At 44.6% G+C, this 22,413-nt stretch overlaps 1 protein-coding gene across 2 annotated transcripts in view; it reads right to left on the bottom strand.

Moving 5' to 3' along the window:
- The window catches only part of SVEP1 (sushi, von Willebrand factor type A, EGF and pentraxin domain containing 1), a 503,752-nt gene that overhangs the window by 460,910 nt on the left and 20,429 nt on the right, over positions 1-22,413 (bottom strand). The gene's annotated exons all lie outside the window — the stretch shown is intronic.

The following is a 22,413-nucleotide window of genomic DNA, read 5'->3' as shown; positions in this document are numbered from 1 at the left end:
TGGCTTTTGAAATTTACATATGCAGCAATTTAAAAATCAGATGAAAGGTTTATCACTGGGAAACACTTTTTGATAGATAAAAAGTGCATTTTATATACATCTATATAGATCAGACCAAAACGAGAGACAAATGAGTAGGAATGAGGGATAGAGGGACTGTGTTTTTTGAATCAGGGACAGTCCCTCGAAATCAGGGATAGTTGGGAGCTATGCAAGAAGTGAGAGAAAATCATCCAACTGTGGCAAATGTTTCAGTGATGACTGTCTAAAATGATTATTCTTCTCCCTTTCTGTAGATGTCCTCTCATTTTCTGTTGTATCTCCAGGACAGGAAGTGTTGGGAAATCTCCCCAGCACAAAAAAAAAAATCTAAATTTAACCCGATAAAAGTTTTTCTACTCTATCTAAAAGTAATTCTGGTTTTAACTATATGTACTCTTGAACATTTCTAAACTGCATACTGTGTTTGGTATCAAGTGAAAGAAATGTGAGAGTGTTTAGCTGGAGCTATTTTTTCCCAAATGAATTCCTTGTAGTACAGTGACATCTATGCAGATAGAATTCAGAAATAAATGTTAGTTTAAATGACCCTGAAACATTAGCTGCTCTCAAAGAGATTTCATATACTCAGCGGCTGTAAAATAACAATTAGCATACGTAAAATTGCTTTCTGATACAGATGGGCTGTGAAATGTCATGTAAACAATGACATGCTCCTATTAGGTGACATAATACATCACAATCTTGTCTTGTTAAACTAGCACATTAGCCACTTAGTTTCTATATCCATGTTTCTCCAGTATTCAAAAGATCAGGGTTTATACATCTGTCAGTAACAGAAACATGACTGCTGTGTGCTGGCACTTAAAGTGGAAGTTAACTCATATACATGATTCTTACCTATAGGTAAGCATATAATAAGGTTCATCTATAGGTATTGTAAATATCTCCTAAACATGCGCCGTTTAGGATATATTTACTGTAGATGCAGCTGGTGACGTCACTGGCACCTGCGCTGTGAAGGAACGGCATACCTGTGCCATTCCTTCAGAGTCCTGTGACGTAAATGGCAACTACAGCGCGCATGCACAGAAGTGATGTCATTGCGGCTCCAGTCACTCACACAGCCGGCGTCCCTGAACTCGGAAGGAATACTGGGTGAAGATTAAAGCGTCTTCAGTGGTGACATTGCGCCGCTTGAGGGGTTTGTTCTAAGGTAAGTTTTACCAGGGCCGTCTAAATAGCAGCATGGGCCCCTGGGCAAAGTAATGCTCTGGGGCCCCTACAATGATGACAGTGAAGGTAAACAGACATCAAGTAGATAGGAGGCAGACTGCCTCCCCTGTGTATCTTTTACTGGGCCATCATGGGGCCCCCGATGTTGTGGCAGCCTGGGCTCAAGGACCAGCTGCTTTGGGGAAAGTGCAGGGGCCCATGCAGCTGGGGCCTCTGGGAAGTGCCCAGGTGTGCCCTCTCATTAAGACAGCCCTGAGTTTTACATAATGTGCTAGTATGCGATGCTAGCACATTTTGACATTGCCTTGCAGGTTAAAAAACTTAAAAGCCAGTGGTTTACTAGCGATTTAACGACTTCAATATCAGGCACTTACTCCCCCTTCCTGGCCAAGCCAATTTTAAGCTTTCAACGCTGTCATTTTTTAAATGAAAATTGATCGGTCATGCTACACTGTACCCAAACTAATTTTCGATCATTTTGTTCCCACAAATAGAGCTTTCTTTTGGTCGTGTTTTGATCACCTCTGTGGTTTTTATTTTTTGCGAAATAAATAAAAAATACCAACATTTTTGAAAAAAAAATGTTTTCTTTGTTTCTATTATAAAATTTTGTAAATAAGTAGGTTTTCTCCTTCACTGATAAGCACTGATAAGGCAGTACCAATGAGGTAGCACCAATGAGATGGCACTGGTAAGTTGGCACTTATGGGCACTGACGATAGGTACTGATTGGCGGCACTGATAGATGGCACTGATGGGCACTCAAAGGTGGCACAGGTGGACACTGATAGGCGACACTGGGCACTGAAAGGCTGCACTGATGGGTACGTATGGGTGGCACTGATAGGCGGCACTGATGGGCACTGATAGGCGGCACTGATGGGCACCCATGGGCACTGATTGCTGGCACTGATGGCACTGGCAGGCATTATGGATGGGCACTTATTGGCAGCTGCCTGGGCACTGATTGGCATATCCCTGGTGGTCTAGGGTGGCATACCTGGTGGTCCTGTGTGGTGGCCAACCCTGGTGGTCCTGGCGGCATCCTGGTGGTCTGCAGGGGGACACTTTAGAGCACTGCAATGAGTTGTGCTGCATAAAATGCGATCTGTCGTACTTTTTTCATCACACACTAACGTAGCTTGTTGTTGTGAACTGAAACAATTGGACATAATCAAAATTGCATTGCCTATAAATTGTGACTGCATTGGCAACACTGCCCAACAAAGCCCAGTAGAGCGGGTGTGAAGAAGCACTAAAAGATCCTGTATGATAGGCTAAACAATTACAAAATCCAGTTATTATGTAATGCACAAACCTCATAAGGTAAGCAAAAACCTTCTTTTGACTTCCCTGATTGAGCCATGTGTTCTTTAGTTTGCGCCTGTCATCCACCACCTCCCAGACACTGCAGCTCACTGTGTTGTGGGCAAGACTGGGCGTGGCCAGGTGTGGATTGACAAGCTGAAGGTCTGCAAATCAGCAGTGACATAGCTGATAGCCACACCCACTGCAACATTTTTTCAGCCTACTGTAGTGCAGACAGGCGCAGCATGCATGAGAGTGACAACTCTACTCTGAATTCTGGAGCAGTGCAGCATCATTATGTAAGAAGTACTCCTACACTATCAAACCATCAAAACAAAATAAATAAATAAGACTAGCGCAAACACCGAAAAGCAAGATCCGTGGCTCTAAGTGCATGAAATAAAAAAATATGCTATGCTGTCCCCAATAACGTGAAAATTAAGCAATAAATATCATAAATAACATAATAAGTATTAGCGTGAGCAAATAAATAGATGATGATTTTCTTCTAAGGCCCTGTACACACGTTCGGATTTTCCGTTGGAAAAATCTTGGATGGTGGGTATGGGATCGGGGGCTGGGTGGAGCTGGGTAGGGATCGGGGGGAATGGATTGAGGCGGGATGGGATCGGGGGGAATGGATAGAGCCAGGATTGAATCAGAGGGTTGTATGGAGCGAGGATAGGATTAGGGGGGATAGATGGATTGGGGATGGGATGCAGTGTGTGAATGGGGCCATAGGAAAGCATTGTGTAAGTTTAGCTGCAGTAGATAACTTTATCTATCCGCAGCTAAAAGCTAAATTCCATTCGCCTGTTTGAAAGGGGCCTAAATGTCCATAAATCAACAATTGGTAATACAGTAGCTGCTAAAGAAAATAGTGATAAATAAGCAGTCCCAGTGAAGACGAATATAATTTCTTAAAATGTGCACTGAAGGTGAAGGTGAGTTTAATTATTGCACATTCCAAAAAGGTGAAAATAAAAGGTGATTGGTGTCTCTCCGCAGTGGCGTCACTAGGGTTGGTGTTACCTGGTGCGGTAATACTTGGTGCCACCCCGACCCCCTGGCACTAAGCAGGCTAGTGCATCGTGCGGCTCTCCCCCTTAACCTACCACAATGGATGGAGCTGGGATGGAATTGGGTGGATAGATGGAGCTGGGATTGGATTGGGGTGGTGGATAGAGCTGGAATGTGATCAGGGCAATGGATGGAGTAGGGATGGGAACAGGGGATGGATGGAGCGGGGATGGGATCGGGGCGTGGATGGAGCGGGGATGGGATCGGGGGGTGGATGGAGCGGGGATAGGATCAGCAGGGATGGATGGAGCGGTGATAGAATCAGCGGGGATGGATGGAACGGGGATAGGATCAGGGGGGATTGATGGAGCAGGGATAAGATCAGGGGGATGGATGGAGCGGGGATAGGATCAGGGGGGATGGATGGAGCGGCGATAGGATCAGGGGGGATGGATGGAGCGGGGATAGGATCAGGGGGATGGATGGAGCAGGGATAGGATCAGGGGGAATGGATGGCGCAGGGATAGGATCAGGGGGGATGGATGGAGCAGGGATAGAATCAGGGAGGATGGATGGAGCGGGTTTGGGGTCAGGGTGGATGAATGGATCTGGGATGGGATTGGGGGGATGGATGGTGCCAGGATGGGATTAGAGGGATAGCTGGAGTGGGTATGGGATCGGGGGCTGGGTGGAGCTGGGAAGGGATCGGGGGGAATGGATTGAGGCGGGATGGGATTGGGGGGAATGGATAGAGCCGGGGTGGAATCAGGGGGTTGTATGGAGCGAGCATAGGATTAGGGGGGATAGATGGATTAGGGATGGGATCAGGGGGATGGATGGAGCGGGTATGGGATCAGGGGGGATGAATGGAGCCGGGATGGGATCGGTGGGATGGATGAGCGGGTAAAGGATAGGGGGGGTGGGTGGAGCTGGATGGGATTGGGGGGTGGTTGAAGCCAGGTTGGGACCTTTGATTTGGGGGGGTTAAAAGATATGTGCTAGGGCAGGGTGCCCAACCTTTTGAAGAGCAAGGGCCACTTAAGCGACTTGGTAACCGGTCGCGGGCCACAATGAGTGAAGTGGGTGGATAGGAGCCCACTCGGCTCTATAGAGCCCACTCTACTCTCAGCACACCAAACTCGCAGGTAATAGAAGTCTATTGCTCAGTGCAGGTAACCCAGGTGCACTTCTCTGTACCTCTGGATCAGTTTGAGTGCAGCCCAGTAACCACTGCAGAACAGATATGCCCATATATACACTGTGATTTTAGTAATAAAAATGTACCTTTAATAAACAATATTCTATTCTATTTAATTCCATCCCAGAGCAGGAGGTCGTGGGCCACATCAGAGGGCTCCGCGGGCCACGTGTGGCCCCCGGGCCACAGGTTGGGCACACCTGTGCTAGGGGGTGCTTTGGGAGGGGAAAGGAATTGCGCTGGGGGAGGGGTCAAACTTCTGCCCCCTCCTACTTCTAGTACAAGTCCGACTCCTCTCTAACCCAAAACAAAGAGCACCCCCAGCACCTATTCTCTAACCCCCCTAAAATAACTCCTGGCAGCATAGTTGTTATCTGCAAATGCCCCCCCCCCAACCCTCCAACCACTATGTCCCCCTCCTCTGCAATACAGTACTCCTGTAGCATACAGAGAAGGTGCTGACTATATCGTGGATGGTGTCACATGGTGCCTGTGTACACGTCCGAGCTGAGGAGAAAGCAGCAGTGAGAACAGAGATCAATTGTGACCGCGCTGTGTGGAGGTGTGCGTGGGGACGGTCGGACCCCGGGCACCCAGTCTGTCTCTGCCTCACTCCCTCCCCGCCCCTCACCCCGCACATTGCATGGAGCAGAGGAGATCCCGGAAGGGAAGGAGGGAGCCGCGGCGCCCCTCTCAATGCGGCGCCAGTCTAAACCGGGTTTTGCAGTGTGTGTGGGGACGGTCGGACCCCGGGCACCCAGTCTGTCTCTGCCTCACTCCCTCCTCCCCCACTCTCCCCGCACATCGCATGGAGCAGAGGAGATCCCGGAAGGAAAGGAGGGAGCCGCGGCGCCCCTCTCAATGCGCACCTCTCAAAGTCTGAGCCGGGTGTCACCTGTCTGCGGGCCGCACCCCCATAGCAACGCCACTGTCTCTCCGTGCTCACAAGCCTCTCACCTTACTGCTGTAAGGTTATAGCCCTAGATAGATATCTTTCCTGGGGGATCCTTGTGCCTCCTCTTAGCTTTGGGAATCTCTCTGTAATAAAACACTGTCCTAGGGGCTGGAAGTATAGCGATATCTCTTTAGGTGCAATTCTGATATGTCCACCTGGTCTCCTCCGTGAGGTAATATACAAGCAAAGAGGCTTCAATCGTGTATTATAGTTTTAAATGGTGTTATATTAGAAAAACGTATATGTACTCACATTTCAAACAGTAAAATAAGGCATATACTACACAAGCAGAATAACCGGAAGTGACGTAGGAGGACGAGCTCGCCACTTGTGTTGTATATGCATTGTTTTACTGTTTGAAATGTTGAGTACATATACATTTTTCTAGTATACAGTAAAACCTTGGTTTGAGAAAAACTTGGTTTGAGAGCGTTTTGCAAGACAAGCAAAATGTTTTAATACATTTTGCCTTGATATACAAGCGATGTCTTGATATAAGAGTAGCGTCATGTCACAACTGAGTATACAAGAGAAGAGAGGAGCCTCTAAGTGGAGCAATATGGTTACATTTAATGAAGGTACAACATTTAGCAACTTATTGCTACACTTAGAGGTGCCTCTCTTCTCTTTTATACCCTGTAAAAAAAATGCTTTGATATACAAGTGCTTTGTATTACAAGCATGTGTCTGGAATGAATTATGCTCACAAACCAAGGTTTTACTGTAACACCATTTAAAACTATAATACACTATTGGAGCCTCTTTGCTTGTATATTACCTCAGGGAGGAGACCAGGTTGACATCTGAGGCCCCGTACTCACGACCAAACATGTCTGCTGAAACTGGTCCGCGGACCAGTTTCAGCGGACATGTTCGTTCGTGTGTAGGCAGTAACGGACAGAATTCCAGCAAACAATCGTCGGCCAGACCGTTTTCCAACGAACAACTGTTTCCTGGTCTTGCTTTAAAACAGTCTGCTGGAATCGTGTCCGTCAGACATGTTCGGTCGTCTGTACACAAAAGCAGCGTACAAAAACCCCGCGCATGCTCAGTCCAAATGAGGAGACGGGAGCGCTCGTTCAGGTAAAACTCGCGTTTGTTTGGGATATGGCACATTCGTCATTAGAAACCTTTTATTCTAGCAAGAGAACAATGTCTTAAAAAGGCGCACTAAACCACATTTTCTTGCCTCGTTTTATTAATTCTTCTCTTGCTAGAATAACCCCGTTCTCTTGCTGATGCAATTTCAATAGAGTTGTCCCATACTGAAATGTCACATTTCTTGCTTGTGATGTAATCCTTTAATAATGTTTTCTATGCCAGACGTGTGTTTTGGTTGGTGGTCCTCCATAATTTATAGTAGTCATTTTTGTAAAGGAATGTGCTTTTTTTTTTGTTTTTTTGTTGTTTCTAGTTATGTCACCATTTAAAATATATTTTTTTTACATGTTTTTTTTTTTTTTTTTTGTGTTTCATTAGAGAATATTAAACCATGTTGGCACACCAAATGTCCCCCCCCCCCCCCCCAAGGAGTGTGTCCTTTGTAAATTACCCATTGTATATTTATTAAAGGTTTGCTGCCTAATAATCCCCACAGTATAACAAACAATAGACATGTTTTCAAATGAAAGCAAAAAGCCTTTTATTCAGGCAAATGTCATCACAAAAAAAAAACAGAACGGCAGCACTAGAATAGATAGCAAACTATATGCAAACTTGCATTTCCAACATGGTGAAGGATAAACTTCCAAGCCTCAGGAGCCAAACACAAAAATATGAAGCAGCAGCACACAAACAAAGGAACCCAAACTGTGGTAGTACAAACAATATGTCCTTTATGTGGAAGGAAATGGAAGGCAGAAAATCAACGTTTCCTCCTCTTTCCAGCCTTCCCTCCAGGCAGCCTTCCAGCGGATCTAACACGGGGTCTTGCAGGTGGGGTCGATGTGGCAGCAGGAGGATGGTGTTCCGCAAGCCGGGCCGGGTCACATAGCCCAGTCTCTGGGGTCAGCAGGCCCCTCTGCATCCACCAAAGGACCTGGTTCATCAGGGCCTTTGCCAGTCTTCTCTGGTCCTCCTCCCCTTCATTTAAATCGTGGGCCAATGAGGCACTGAAGGCCTCTGTGGGGTTGAGGGGGGCCCTCATGATGGCGCTTGCCTCCTGTATCATGCGGAGGCTTGCCTCCTCCACAGGTCTCAACTGCCTCCTTCGGCCTGATGGCCTCACCTGGGGGGGAGAAGACTGGCTGGTGGTGGTTCTCCTGGCCGGGGGGACCTGCTGCAGGCCACTGGGCCCAGCCTCCTCCTGGCTGCCACTGACCCCGGCCTCCTCCTGGCTGCCACTGACCCCGGCCTCCTCCTGGCTGCCACTGACCCCGGCCTCCTCCTGGCTGCCACTGACCCCGGCCTCCTCCTGGCTGACAGACACCTGAGGATCTGCCACCTCCTGGCTGATCTCTTCTTCCTGTGTGGAAAAAAAAGGACATTTTTTACAATTTCGCTAAATAAAACCACACTCATTTTCATGTTTTTCGTTTAGTATTTTCTGTTCATTATTACTTGAATACACTCTACTTCTGACCCCTGCAGTTGTCATCCCTGACACCTATTTGTCTGTACACCTTTTTGTTTGCTTTTTCCCAGCTTGGCTTTTTTTTTACAATATCAAATCATTAATCCACCAAGAATTATTTACGCCAGAAATATAGAGGAAACTACTATACCTCCTCATCGAAGGGTGGCAGATCTGCATCTCTGTCAGCCAGGCCCTCTTCCTCCGACTCTGCAGGGCTGTGGTCATCTGGGGAAGGTCCGCTGGAAGGTAGCATGGAGGAAAGGTTGGAAGAAAGACTCGACATCGTTTTCCTGCCTTCCATTTCGTCCCGCAAAAAAGCCATCTGTTTATAATACCACAGTTTGGGTTCCTTTGCTTGTCTTGCTGCTGCTCCCGATTTTTTGCTTTTATTAGCTTTGTATGCTCTCCTGTATGTGCTTCTGAGGTTGGCAAGTTTATCCTTCACCATGTTGGCAGTGCATCCTGGCACCCAAGTTTGCATATAGTTTGCTAGCTCTTCTAGTGCTGCCGCTCGTACCTCTTTATTGCAATATAATGCGTGTTTTGAATTCCACAGGATGGGCGTGTCCTGATATTTTTGAAGTAAGGGCTCTATAGCTTCCTTAGTTTGTAGTTGGTCCATTGAATTGTTTTAAAAATTATATTTCTTTTTGAGTCTAGATTCCAAAAACATAAACCACAGAAAAAAAAATATTCAAAAGGATCAGCGTTGACCTTGATCTAATATGTGTCTTCAAATTTATTACCTATATCTAATTACAAACACAGTCTCTCTTGTTTAAACAATGATTGGCAGCTCGGCCGCATTGCTTGTACCAAACATTGATTTGCTAGATGCAGAGCCATTGTTAACATTGCAGTAAATATTTTTAATATAGAAAAATAAACAATGCTTACAAATGACAGTATTCATCTAGGCACTCTTTCATGTGTAAATTTCATGCCCCTGACAATGGATGACATAAAAGACAGTTCCTAATGACCTCTGTACAACCAACACTTGAACAATACTTTGCCTGATCTGAATTCAAAAACTTGTCAATGAGGTACAGCATTGTTCACATCTCTATTTTGTGAGGTGTCCAAAAGCATTTGGATACCAAAATAACATTGTGGTACCCCATAGACAGAATAGCTTAAAAAGGGTGCAACCAACAGCCCAAACCCCCATCCCATGTGTCTACATTTTCAAGGCCTCTGCTGATCACATTTTTAATTTCCTTACCTTCCTGTCTCTCGCTCCTCGTTTCTCACGCTCGCCTAATTACCGCGTAAGATGCGTAATCACGGCGTGCACCTTTTAAACACTCCGCGTATTTATTAAACCCCGCCCTCGTCATCTTTGCGAGGCCCCTAATCAATGAGTTTAGGAAATATGGCGTTAACTGTGTATGTTCTGGATGCGATCGAAGATTCTCCGCGTAAACGACGTAAACACGTTGTTTGCATTCTCTACACTCCGCGTATGTATTAAACGCCGCCCTCTTCTCCGCCCATGGCATAAGAATTCATCTTTTCCACGCCCATAATCTCTGTGGGAAAGGAAAGATGGCGATGTCACACGAGCGGGCACGATGCTCTCATGCCACAAGTGAAAGGACAGAGGCAGGGACGTCCCGATCAAGGCCAAGAAGATACAAAGCCACTAATATGCGGTTCCAGGAAATGGTGGAGTTAGTTTACATCATGCGAAAGAAGGACTATGATGGTGAATTAGGGCCATACAAGACCCCTAACCGCCGAAAGGCACATATTATGGACAAGGTGGCGAGGAGAATGCAGAGGATGTTTGGGATCACCAGGTCCAAGGAACAGCTGAGGAAACGATGGTCAGACTTAAAATTGAGGGAGCCACATCAGATGAAGAAAATACTTAAAATTCTGCGTAAAAGTAAGTAAATATATATTGGGGTTGGGGGGGGGGGGTGGGTGATTGTCTGCAATAATGTGTTGCCATGTATATTTCACCATCTGCCTCCTTGGCCTGCTTGTAATTTTAAAGACATGTTGTCATTTATTTTTTATGACATAAATACCTACATATTTACAAATAGTGTTCTTAGTAAACCACGTAACATCACATAGTTTCTCAGAAAGGCTCGGTTATTCCAGGAACAACACACCTGGACATGGCTCACTGGCCAAAAACTTTGTTTGTAAACATTGTGTAAAAGCTAGTTCTAGAAAATTAAATTATGAGAATGGGAAAGGCAAACAGGATTCATTCTAAAAACAGTGGTAATAAAGCAGATGTTTTCACATCTGCAATGCAGAGCACCTGTGTCTCCCCAAACCAAAAAAGGGTTTTGGTAGGGTCTCCCAGAAATACTGTTTAGGGGGGACATCCATGTGTGTCACTTTGCTAAAAAGGGGCAGGATCAGAGCTTGCCATATAGAAGTAATTGCAAAATGTAGGTTTGGTGAAAGCTAAAACTAACTAAATGAAAGCATCTTCTAAGCAATGTGTGCAATTTATGCTTTCCAATATCTGTGTGCTGATGAGTCTACATTTTTTTATTTTATTTCAGGGGAAAGAAGTCGCCAGCATTTGGAGGAGGCAGAGAGGGCCAGACAAGGCCAAAATCTGCCATCTCAACATGTGGAGGAGGAGGAGGATGTGGAAGGAGAAGAGGATGTGGAAGGAGAAGAGGATGTGGAAGGAGAAGAGGATGTGGAAGGAGAAGAGGATGTGGAAGGAGAGGAGGAAGGAAGAAAGGAGGAAGAAGTAATTTTGGACTTAGAATTTATAGCAGATGAAGGGCAAGTGGCGGAAGAACAATTTGGCGAATTGAAAGAAGGTGGATTGATGGATGAAGGAGTAGTCCAAGATGATGGGGAAGTGGTGGAAGAAGGAGGAGTGATAGAAGATGATGGGGAGGTGGTGGAAGAAGGAGGAGTGATAGAAGATGTCGAAGAGGTGGAAAGGAGAAGCCCATCAGGTCAGTGTCACCCTAGCTTGATTAAAAAAAACATATGTAGATAGGCCTCATCGAAAAATAATGTTGTAAATGACAATTTTTATATTTTTTTTAGGGGAGGAGGATGGTGTGCCCATATTTTCACGTGCAAGTGCTGCTATAATTATTCAGCAGGTAATGGAGTGCAGCACTGAAATGCACAATATGCGTGAAAGGATGGTTGTCATGGAAGAGAATTTAACAAATGTCCTTTTGGAATGCTGCACGGAAATGGACAATATGCGGCAAAGAATGATGGTCATCGAATCTAATTTTAAAAATATTATTGACATGATGGGCCGTGTCAAAGACTGAAACACCCCCCGCCCATCCCCCGCCCCCACAAACATTTTTACTGTTTTAATAATGAATACGCCAAAATTTGAAGATACACACACAGTGTGCCAACATGTGCTATCTGCCATCACAGAATATCTAGTGTCTGTGCTTTGTGGGTCCAACCCCCTCCTCCATCCTCAAGTAGTTGAGAGGAAGGGTTTGCTCCCACAGAACACAGACCTTGATCACCCATGATGTCAGATAGCACATGTGGCCATTTGTCTGTTGAACCAATGACATTTGGCGAGTTTGCACTGAATGTGTGTATCTTCAAATTTTGGCGTGTTCCAGTGTGAAAGCACACCATGACTGACTGCTGTTGTGATTTTTTCTATTTTTTGATTTGGATTTTGTTACTTTTTGACCATGTTGAACATTTTGGGATAATATAAAGTTTAGACCATAAAGAATAAACAACGCCAAAAAATAAAAAAGATATATATATAGAATTATAAATCTCTCTAATCACTGAATTTAGTGAAGTCGAGATTTGACTCCAAAATCTCCCAAAAAAATTTGCTTACTGAAAAACACACCAAAAAAAAATGCTTAACAAAATAGTGGTTTTTGTGCATAAAAAATATGCCGAAAAAAAAATAAAAAAAGGCGGTAAACACCCCACCAAAAATAGTCTATATATATATATGTAAACAATAAATCTAACTATATTTGATAAAAAAAAATGTGAACTTGTTAAAAAATGTATAATCTGCATAATATTTTTGGTTGAATTACCTGAAAAAAAAAAAAAAAAAAAAAAAAATTTTTGTAGACTCCTAAGTACAAAAGCAGGGAGTAATGTAAAAAATATAAACTAATTTTTGGGGTCATGAACAAGCAAAAATTAAAATACTTGACCTCAAAATTTAAAAATGGAGTTGCTTCTTATTTCTAGACTCAATACCCTGTTTGTAGATGAGTGAATACTGTGCAAAATGTGGTTAGTTACTAAAAGTGGAGAAATCAATTATGCATTAAAATGGCAGAAGTTAGTTAGAGAACCAGGAAGACAGATAAAAAGAGAAAAAGCATTAATGACAAACAACTGTATAAAGTCCAATGGTCTAATTATTTATTATTTGAGAGAATATTCCTTTCTTTGGGGGCCGAATTAGAAAGAAATATGATCTGGCATAGCAATGGCCCCCGGACCCATGAAGTACTCAACATATTTGTCGCGTACCTCACGAGCTGATTGGGGGGCCAAGCCAGCGCGACCAGTGTCCAGCCCGGGAAGGGGATCTGAGGGTAGTCTTGCCTCAGAACCGATGTCGGGTAGGTACGTCTGGGAGTGCCTGCGTAAAAAGTTGTGCAAAATGCAGCAGGCAAATACAACGGTGTCCAATTTATATTCCGCCAGATGTATCGATGTCCTGAACAGGCGGAACCGGTTGGTGAGTATCCCAAAGGCATTCTCGACTACCCTCCGAGCCCTGGCCAACCGAAAATTAAACACACTCCTCTCTGAGGTGAGAGTCCTCTGGGGAAAAGGCCGCATGAGGTGAGGACCAAGCCCGAAAGCCTCGTCCGCTAGGAACACAAACGGAAGTCCTTCCACATTCTCTTCATCTGGTGGCAATGCCAGACCACCAGCTTGGAGACGATCATAGAAATCAGTCCGTGCGAACACTCCCCCATCAGACATCCGGCCGTTCTTCCCCACGTCCACATATAGAAACTCATACTGTGCCGACACCACCGCCATCAACACAATACTATGATAACCCTTGTAATTATAATAGTAGGACCCCGAGCGGGGTGGGGGCACAATGCGGACGTGTTTCCCATCTATTGCTCCACCGCAGTTTGGAAAATCCCACCGCTGGGCAAATTGGGAAGCCACAGACTGCCATTCCTGTGGTGTGGAGGGTAGCTGTGGGGACAAACAAAAAAAGAGATTTAGTACTTTGTAACAAAAACATCCTACAAGCATCCTTGTGACAGTTCACAGTATTAAAATTGCATTTGAAAAATGTGCATGGAGAATTTGGGAAATGAAATATATAGGGCCACTTCATTAAGAGACTCCACAGCCCTCTGATGGGGACAATAAAAGTTTGAAGGGGGGGGGGGGGACACAAAAACCAAAAAGTCCTGTTTTAAAAAATGGCAAGGTGGGTTTGTCCCTAGGATAGCATGCTGGACAGGTTAATATTGGGTAAGGGACAAATATGCAGGTAGGCCAAGAATAAAACATGTAAAGCTGATATCAACATGCATAGGGAGAAAAGGGAACGTTAGTTAAACACACAGCATATCTGGGAAATTAAAAAAAAAGTTAGTTGGCCACATTATTACAGCCAGGAAACTTACCTTAATATACTCACTGGCAGCACACGTGTCTGGTATGATGACCCCAAGCGCCTGCGGAGAGATGCCTGTCGAGAACTTGAGGTCCTGCAGGCTCCTCCCAGTCGCCAGGTACCGCAACGTGGCAATAAGCCTCTGCTCGGCCGTGATGGCTTGGCGCATCACAGTGTCCTGCCTCGTGATATAGGGGGACAGAAGATCCAGCAGACGGTTGAATACGGGGTCCGTCATGCGGAGAAAATTCCTAAAGTCATTAGGATTATTCTCCTGGAGTTCCCTAAGCAGAGGCATATGTGAGAACTGGTCACGCTGGCGCAACCAATTCTTGGTCCAGAAACGCCTCCGCCCCCTGTTTCTGGCCAAAGTACTGGACAAATGAACATATCCAGCAGCCATCCCATAAACAGCACCAACTCGCGAAAATTGACGCTGCTGCTCCATCATGGCTTCAAACCGGCCGGCTGGTCAGTCAAGAACACACTGAAACAGAAAGCACTCGCAAATCCAGCACTACCTGCGACAAACGCGTGACAAACAGATACGAGCGCACAGGATGCAACTGCTAAAGCAGAAACAACCTGCTAGCCTATAGCCGAATGACAACTACGTTACCGCAAGCACACGCACTGAACCCGTGAATACACGCTGTCAAAGCCTGGAGACCGAGAAGCGCGAATCAGCTCTAACCAAACCTTCACTAACACGAGCAAACCCGTAACTAGCAAAAGAGGAACAGAGGGCGGCGCCATTAAGTTTGGTCTTCCCCTTTATAGTGACGTCGTACGTAGTTTACGTGCACGCGTTCCGGTACAACGGTAATTTGGTCCGCTGGTGTGTACACGCCCGCGGAACAAAACACAAATCAGCCTTGTACGCCGGAAACTGTCGGGCAGACAGTTTCCAGCGCACAGATCCGGTCGTGAGTACAAGGCCTCAGAATTGCAACTAAAGAGGTATCGCTATACATCCAGCCTCTAGGACAGTGTTTAATTACAGAGAGATTCCCAAAGCTAAGAGGATGCACAAGGTTCCCCCATGGAAGATATCTATCTAGGGCTATAAATTTACAGCAGTAAGGTGAGAGGCTTGTGAGCACGGAGGTGTCACATATATCATTAGAAGAAACACCAATCACCTTTTAGGCACCTTTCACACGGACGGCTGTTTTGCCGCAGTTAAAAGCATGTAAATGTTCTGTGAAATTCATGCGCCCGCGTTTAGCTGCGGTAGTCATTCCCACAGCATTCCCACAGCAACCCTTTTTATTTTTTTGATTATGATGTGCTTCCTGTTCTTTTTTTTTTCTCACGCTGCTATCCGCAGTTGACACAAAAGACTGCGATTACCTGCGGTTATGTGCATATAGCTGCGCTAAATCGCATTAAATTAAATTTTTTCTATTCGCACCAAACCGCATGTAACGAAATCGCAGCTAAACGCTGTGTGTGAATGGGGCCATAGGAAAGCATTGTGTGCTTTTAGCTGCGGTAGAAAACTAGAAAATCTGCAGCTAAAAGCACCATTCTATCCGTCCGTGTGAAAGGGGCCTTATTTTCACCTTTTGGAATGTGCAATAATTAGAGCATCTTCACCTTCATTGCACTTTTTAAGAAATCATATTTGTTTTCACTTAGACTACTTATTTATCACTATTCACTTTAGCAACTATTGTATTACCAATTGATGATTTATGGACTTTTAAAAGCAATCATCATCTATTTATTTGTTCACGCTAATACTTATTATGTTGTTTATAATATTTATTGCTTATTTTACCGTTATTGGGGACAGCGCAGCATCATTTTTACTTCAGTGCAGCTTCATTGCCACCCCATCACAGGAAGTTGGATTAGGTGGACTTCACCAGCAGGACTAACAGCTTTTTGTAAGACTTTGCAGGGGGACTAGGAAAAAAATACAAGTGCATATGTGCTTGTAATTAAATGCTACAGCACATATTTTTTAAAGTGGTAGTAAAGGCCTTTTGTTTATATTTTACCTACAGTCAAGCCTATAATAAAGGCTTACCTATAGGTACTGTAAATATCTCCTAAACTTGTACAGTTTAGGAGATATTTACTTGTGAAGCCGCCAGTGATGTCACCAGCGCATGCGCTCTGAAGGAACGGCATACCTGTGCGCTCTTTCAGAGCCCTTTGCCGTAAACAGTGACTCTCGTGCGCACGTCATCGTGGCTTAGCCATTTAACCCTTCTGGCAGTATTCCCGAGTCTGACTCGGGGTTAAATTGTCGTGCTGCGATCGGTAACCCCGAGTCAGGGCTCGCCTCGCTGCAGCCATAGTCAGGGTTTACTTACCTTGTCCCTGGATCCAGCGATGCTGTGTGAGCGAGCGGGACCTCGCTCGATTCACACAGTGCCTCTGTGTGCCGCCGATCTCCGTTCCCTGCGACGTTACAACGCATGGGAGCGGAGAACGGCGCCAAATTCAAAAACGCAAACAAACACATTACATACAGTATACTGTAATCTTATAGATTACAGTACTGTATGTAAAAAAATACACACCCCCCTTGTCCCTAGTGGTCTGCCCAGTGCCCTACATGTACTTTTATAAAATAAAAACTGTTCTTTCTGCCTGCAAACTGTAGATTGTCCATAGCAACCAAAAGTGTCAAAAATGGTTTTAGAGCAGCTAGAAAACAGCGATAATAAATTATAATCACTTGCAGAATTGTGCGATAGCGATTTGTGGGGAAATTCGTCATAAAAAAATAATGACAGCCACAATTCTGCAACTGAGCAAATTTCAGTGATTTTGAGTTGATTACATTATTGAATATTTTTTATTATAATTATATTATTATTTGTTATAATTATTTATTATATTATAATTTATAATTTTGTTTTTAAAAACATTTCATACCCGGGATGTCTACTAGACTCTTGTTTGGTCAGATTTAAGTGAGTTATTCCTAAGAATTGCAGGCCTACAATATAAAACGCCAAATTTCCTTGCAATTAATGGTACCGCTTTCAGCACCTTTTTTCTGAAAGAATCATACCGCCAGGGAGGTTAAAGCACTGGAGCCCGCGAACCTGGATGGAAGTTGGGTCAGTGGTGCTGGAGGGCTTTGTTTAAGGTTTCACAATAGAGCTGAACAATTAATTGTTAAGAATCGAGATTGCAACTTTTTCCCCCCTAGCGATCTTAACAAAGCATTTTCCCGATTCTATGCAGAGAGTTCTCTGCTTAAGCCGACAGCTGTCAAAAAAACAAAAACAAACAGGCAGTTTGCCAAGTTTCACAACATTCCTTAGCCCCAGAGCTAACTATACATTGTAATGTTTTGCTCTTTAGATCAAAGTAATGAACTTTGGTCTGTAAATGAGGGCAGTTTAACCACTTAAAGACTAAACCTTTTTCTGAACCTTTTTCTGACACTTGTTGGTTTCAAGTTAAAATAATTTTTTTTTGCTAGAAAATTACTTAGAACCCCCAAACATTATATATATTTTTTTAGCAGAGACCCTAGAGAATAGAATAGAATAGTGGTTGTTGCAGGGGTAGTGTGTTCTCCACTCGCTATAATGGGTAAACACTCTTACCCGATGGTGTGGACTCAAATGCCAGCGGCAGTGGGTCAATCAAGCAGTAAGATCCGAGTAAGGGAACTCCAAGGTTGGACACTGGACCTCTCACACAAGGTATTGGAGCTGGAACTCAGGCAGAAGTCATCCGAGGTGTAGGTAGTATGGGTTGGCATGTACATCCAATGAACAATATGAGGATCATGGAAAGAAAACTGGCATACTGTAGGTGACCGCGATATTGTGTCAATCTCGCTCCCTTTCTCTACGAAATTGATCACCTACGAGCCCCGTCGCGGGAGCCAGCGACGAGCTGGGAAAAAGCCGTCATAGAAGCGACGGGGATGTGACTTGCATTCCCGCCAATTCTAGCCGCGGCGTTTGCTATGAATCATGAGGGGGAACTCCACGCCAAATTTTAAATAAAAAAACAGCATGGGTTCCCCCCCAGGGGCATACCAGGCCCTTAGGTCTGGTATGGATTGTAAGGAGAACCCCCTTACGCCGAAAAAACGGTGTGGGGGTCCCCCCACAATCCATACCAGACCCGTATCCACGCACGCCGCCCGGCCGGTCAGGAAAGGAGGGGGGACGAGCAAGCGCCCCCCTCCTGAGCCGTGGGTCCCGGAGCATGATGGGACTGTGACGCCATAAGAGGCCTATATAAATTGGTGCGAGCCACGCACCCGGCATTACAGCAGGAAGAAGCATCGCATCAACATCGGAAGAAAAGAAGAAGGCAGAGAAGAGCGGGCTGCGCCGCCGCTAGTAATAGAGCTAAAAAGAAGATAGCGGCGGCCAGCCCTGAAGAAGGCACCGGAGAGCGAGCGGGAGAAGAACCGGGGAGCGCCGAGATGACAGCGGAGAGCGGGGAAGATGGAAGAAGACCCCTGGAGAGTGGAGAAGACCCCCCCGGAGAGCGGAGAAGACCCCCCGGAGCTGACTAATAAATTATTTTAAAACCCTGTGTTGTGTGTTTATTTTCTTTTACACTTTACCTCCAGGTGAATGGGTAGGGGTACGATGTACCCCATATTCATTCACCTAGGGTGGGGGGCCGGTATCTGGGGGCCCCCTTATTAAAGGGGGCTCCCAGATTCCGATAAGCCCCCTGCCCGCAGACCCCGACAACCAACGGTCAGGGTTGTCGGGAAGAGGCCCTGTCAACATGGGGACAGGGTACTTTGGGATGGGGGGCCGCAGGACGCCCCCCTGCCCCAGAGCACCCAACCCCCCCATGTTGAGGGCAGGTACAGCTCAGGATGGGGGGGGGCGCTCGCTCATCCCCCCTCCTTTCCTGACCGGCCGGGCTGCGTGCTTGGATACGGGTCTGGTATGGATTGTGGAGGGACCCCCACGCCGTTTTTTCGGCATAGGTGGTTCTCCTTACAATCCATACCAGACCTAAGGGCCTGGTTTGCCCCTGGGGGGGAACCCATGCCATTTTTTTATTTAAAATTTGGCGTGGAGTTCCCCCTCATGATTCATACCAAACGCCGCGGCTAGAATTGGCGGGAATCCAAGTCGGATCCCCGTCGCTTCAATGACGCGCTCGCTGGAATGTGCTTTTTCTATTCCAGCGAGTGCGAGATGTCGGCACCATGTCGCCGAGAATCAGCACGATGCCGTCGTGCTGGAAACACATTCTCAGCAACAGGTATTGTACCCCAGATAAAGTCCAGTGGGACGAAACACGTTGAGTTTGCTAGCTCAGCTACTTACATTGCTTTTATGTGATCACTAGTACATGTACACATTTTACCTGGTATGTTTGTACTTTTTTAAACAAACCTACCCATTTGATATACACCATATGGAGGCATATTTTATTTCCATGATCTTCATATTGTTCATTGGCTGTACACTCTGACCTATACTACCTTGGATAACTTCTGCCTAAGTTCCAGCTCCAATCCCTTGTGTGAGAGGTCCAGTGTCCAACCTTGGAGTTCCCTTACTCGGTTCTTCCTGCTTGATTGACCCACTGCAGCTAGCATGTAAGTCCACACCATCCGGTAAGAGTGTTCACCCCTTATATTGGGTGGAGGACACACTACCTCTGTTAATTCAATTGTGGTTTTTGGTTATCCTATATACCTTTTCCTCTGCGTTGAACCATACCTCAGAGCCCTTCTCACAGTGTGAACTATTCCAGCATATTGTGGCATCAATACACCATTATCAGAACTTTATTCACTTCCAGTGATTTCATTTTTCTACCTGTTTTTTCAGTGAACCTTGCTCCTTTACACTTAGCACTTTAGCTCCATCACTGCGGTTCAATTAATGAACTTCATGTTATATAAGTTATTATTATTTTAGCACTACACCATGTTTTATTATTGCATCTGGAATCCTTAAAAGATATTTGATATTATTATGTGATTCAGACCACCATGCTCCACCAATAACCCAAATATAGTTTTTCCTTGAAAAGTTTTATTTGTTACATTTTAAGTGAGCAATCTCAAACTTTTATGATCTGTGTACTCTGATGTGTAGTGACACCAAACTGAACTTTTGTGGTGTTAAGTAAATTTGTATGGAATTTGCTAATGATAAAAAGAAAAGCTGTAAAATAGATCACCTGCAGCCAGCAGCAATAGACCTCCCCAGCAACAATAGATTTTCTTAGCAACAACAGCAGACCCCTGGCAGCAACAATAGACCCCTTCCAGCAACAATTGACCATCCAGCAGCATAAGCCCTCCCCCGCCACACAAAAATAGATTCCCTCCAGCAACAATAGATCCCCCAGCAGCCAGCATCAGTAGGCCCCCCATCATACCTCAGCACCCCCTGCCATTGCATACATTCAGTACTGGAGGTGGCGGAACTGCTTTCCCCCACGTTCCTGTTGAAAAAAAGCCCTGCTGTTTTCACTTAAAGATTTAATGGGAATGTAAAATCGCTTTCATATCATCAAATTAAACATTTTCTCTGTGCTTTATAGATATTGAATACTGTTCTACATTTCTGTTAATCTGTTAAACTTAAAAATGGTGAAAGACTTTTGGCTCTGAAAAGCAACCCCTTTTTTACCAAAGGAGTAGAATATATGGCAGGATCTCAGTAAAATTAGCAACACGTGCCAAACCAAAGCAATTACATGTATTATACATAAGCACAGTGAATACATAAGCCTGACTTTAAAAGGTCAGCACCAGCTTCATTTCAATAAATATAAAAAATATTTGCCTTCCAAATTTAAAGTTGAAGTTTAGTTAAAAATCATTTTTGGTACCGCTTCAGTCACATAACTTACCTGTGAAATGAAGTGAATCCCACTTCCTGTTGTCTGCTCCTTACTATAGAAATCTATCCTTTATTGTTGTTTACAAAAGTTTTTATTAAATTGTATAAATTGAAATACAAGCATAGGTAGAAAGCATAAAATCTTTTCAGAGGTATACAAATGATTAAGTGTTATGCAAGCCATTTTACAGTGATTGGTCCATGAGTAAACGAACAGTATACATGGTAGTATATCACATCAAATTAAGGTGCATAGAGACATCAGAAGCATTTGTTAGTACTCTACCAGTATGACCATTTAGCTTCAAAGATGTGAAGGCTATCATCAATTGTGTGGTATATTCTTTCCGATAGCCTCAAAAGCTCCATTCTGTCAAGTATCTGTGACCACAACACCTCTTCAGATCTCCAGTTAAGTGCAATCATCCATTGCACCGAGCTGCAGAGTGAGTGAAGGAGTCTGGAGCATGGTAGTGGGATACCTGGAACATCTCCATATAGAAGGCAAATTTGTGGGGTGAGGGCGATCCTATGTTTGGAAGAGTCTTCTAGTCTACGAGTTACCTCTAGCCAGATCTGTGAAAGACGTGGGCAATTCCAAAATATGTGGAGTAGAGTACCCTCTGTTTGGCAACCTCTGAAGCAATCAGAAGAGACTGATGGGTAGAAGGTGTGGATTTTGGATGGGGTGAAGTACCACCTTGTAAACAGTTTTGTTGGAGTTTCTCTAAAGGAAACCGCTTTGTTGCTCTTTCTGAGATTTTCAATCATAGAGTGCCATGTATCGGGAGGGAGGTCAATATTTAAATCTGATTCCCAATGCAACATAGGTTGAGTTTTTTCCGGGGCAGAGAAGTCGTTGAGGTAATTGTAAAGTCTAGAGATCATCCCTTTGTCTCTGGAAGTGGATTTGCATATTCTCTCAAATGTTGTGATATTGATGTTTGTGGAGAGTGAGAAGTGTGTTTGAAAAAAAGATTTGATCAACTGGAATCTTTCAACTTCTGAGTAGGGGAAATTGAAATCTTTTTGGAGAGATTCAAAGGATCTGAAATTCCATCTGGACTGCAGCGAGCCCAGAGAGGTTAGCCCCCGATCAATCCAGGTGGAAAACAAGTATCTGTCGTTGTATGCAAGAGAGAGTCTAGGGTCACCTAAAAATGATGTGAGCGGGGAGATATCTGATGCTAGTAAAAAAGTAGAAATCTATCCTTTATTGAAGGTGGGTCCTCTTCACAGCGCTGAACTTTTGTCACTGCGTGGGATTAGCTGCCTTTAAAGTGAGGCACAATCTTTTTTTTTTATTAAAAGAACAAACATGTCATGAAAATGAAAAATGAGGCAGAAGTGTTGTAAATGAAGGAGACAACAGAAACGTCATGGAAGTAGGGGTGGTCATCATGACCTTCTTCAATGTACTGCAATGTTAGTGCTGTAATAATGACCCAACTTCATTGAAGAAAATATTTCTACAGTAAGGAGCAATAAGCAGCACATGGGATACACTTCATTACAGGTAAGTTATGTGACTAAAGGTGTACCCCCAATTTTTTTTACTGAACTTCAGCTTTTAAAAGAAAAGCTCCAAATGCACTACTTATTTTCTCCATTTTCCAGCTTTGCCCTCTGTGCTCCTCCTCTGATATCGGTCAACACCCCACTTCAAATTTGATGTCAAGCTTCATCCACATACTGTAGGATCGGGCTGTC

The sequence above is a fragment of the Rana temporaria genome, chromosome 1 (genome assembly GCF_905171775.1).
Source record: "Rana temporaria chromosome 1, aRanTem1.1, whole genome shotgun sequence".
In the NCBI taxonomy this organism is placed as follows: Eukaryota; Metazoa; Chordata; class Amphibia; order Anura; family Ranidae; genus Rana; species Rana temporaria.
This window is presented reverse-complemented; position numbering and strand designations above follow the sequence as displayed.